The sequence below is a fragment of the Salvelinus sp. IW2-2015 genome, linkage group LG13 (genome assembly GCF_002910315.2).
Source record: "Salvelinus sp. IW2-2015 linkage group LG13, ASM291031v2, whole genome shotgun sequence".
NCBI classification, from domain to species: domain Eukaryota; kingdom Metazoa; phylum Chordata; class Actinopteri; order Salmoniformes; family Salmonidae; genus Salvelinus; species Salvelinus sp. IW2-2015.
Window position 1 is genome coordinate 2,513,922 of NC_036853.1, and position 2,153 is coordinate 2,516,074.

Here is a 2,153-nt window from a genome sequence, read left to right on the forward strand (position 1 = left end):
CGGGGAGGAGCAGAGTAGCGGAGGTGGTGGGAGAGGAGAGAGGTTACCAGCAGGGAGAGAGGGGTGTAGTATTGAGCAGGAGAGAGGTACCAGCAGGGAGAGGAGGGTGTAGTATTGAGCAGGAGAGAGGTACCAGCAGGGAGAGGAGGGGTGTAGTATTGAGCAGGAGAGAGGTACCAGCAGGGAGAGGAGGGTGTGAGTATTGAGCAGGAGAGAGGTACCAGCAGGGAGAGGAGGGGTGTAGTATTGAGCAGGAGAGAGGTACCAGCAGGGAGAGGAGGGGTGTAGTATTGAGCAGGAGAGAGGTACCAGCAGGGAGAGGAGGGGTGTAGTATTGAGCAGGAGAGAGGTACCAGCAGGGAGAGGAGGGTGTAGTATTGAGCAGGAGAGAGGTACCAGCAGGAGAGGAGGGTGAGTATTGAGCAGAGGAAGGGTACCAGCAGGGAAGGAGGGTGGAGTATTGAGCAGGAGAGAGAACCAGCAGGAAGAGGAGAGGTGTAGTATTGAGCAGGAGAGAGGTACCAGCAGGGAGAGGAGGGTGTAGTATTGAGCAGGAGAGAGAGGTACCAGCAGGGAGAGGAGGGTTAGTATTGAGCAGGAGAGAGGTACCAGCAGGGAAGGAGGGTGTAGTAGTATGAGCAGGAGAGAGGTACCAGCAGGGAGAGGAGGTGTAGTATTGAGCAGGAGAGGGAACCAGCAGAAGAGGAGAGGTGTAGTATTGAGCAGGAGAGAGGTACCAGCAGGGAGAGGAGGGGTGTAGTATTGAGCAGGAGAGAGGTACCAGCAGGGAGAGGAGGGGTGTAGTATTGAGCAGGAGAGAGGTACCAGCAGGGAGAGGAGGGGTGTGCAGGTTAGATCTGTAGAGGTACAAACTCACACCATCATTGCATCACAGCTCGCTTCTCATTCGCTTTTGTCTGTCTGGACTGAAAGGGAGGGAAGAGAGGAGAGAAGGGGAGCCCCCAACCTCAGCATCCTCATCCATCACCACATGGCAACACAGAATACTTACTGAACATAGCAAACCACATTGACTTCCCTACCCTGCACAACTAGTCTCCTCCATCCTGCATTTAGAAACCCTCAGAAGAAAAAGCCCCAACTAGCTAAAATAGCCAGCGGAGCCTGTTTTTATTTCTAAACCCTGAGGTACAGAAGAGAAGAAGTAGGAAACAGGTGGGACTGACTGGAGCAGATTGCTAGGTGTCATCTCTCTTCTTTTGGGGTGTAGTATTGAGCAGGAGAGAGGTACCAGCAGGGAGAGGAGGGGTGTAGTATTGAGCAGGAGAGAGGTACCAGCAGGGAGAGGAGGGGTGTGCAGGTTAGATCTGTAGAGGTACAAACTCACACCATCATTGCATCACAGCTCGCTTCTCATTCGCTTTTGTCTGTCTGGACTGAAAGGGAGGGAAGAGAGGAGAGAAGGGGAGCCCCCAACCTCAGCATCCTCATCCATCCAACATGGCAACACAGAATACTTACTGAACATAGCAAACCACATTGACATTCCCTACCCTGCACAACTAGTCTCCTCCATCCTGCATTTAGAAACCCTCAGAAGAAAAAGCCCCAACTAGCTAAAATAGCCAGCGGGAGCCTGTTTTTATTTCTAAACCTCTGAGGTACAGAAGAGAAGAAGTAGGAAACAGGTGGGACTGACTGGAGCAGATTGCTAGGTTTCCATGGAAACAGCCCGTATTGGGGAGAGCAGGGGGCACGAGGAGGACAGAGGGAGGATGCTGTGTAGTGGGTACTGTAGGGTASTGTACCACCACCACAGGGGCTAGAGCTGGCTCCAACACTACTGACCAATTACAACTGCATTGGAACAGGTTCATACACTAACCAGGAGAAGAATAACAAAATAGGGTCAGGATAATGCTATCCAAAATATAGATGAAACTTTTGGTGCTGTAGTAGCCCAGGAGTAATGAAACATGACTTTWAAAAAATTACCAGAAGTCTCAAACTGAGTAAATTATTTTAACAAAGAATTTTCAGGAAGAATGCTTTGCAATACATTTAAAACAATTAACTCACTTCTATGCAATACATGTCAAATAAACCTKTCTTCTTCAGGTCAATAATTACACATAACCTTGTGGAGGGAAAGCAAACACAAAGGGATTAACTGGAGTACACCCAACGATGAG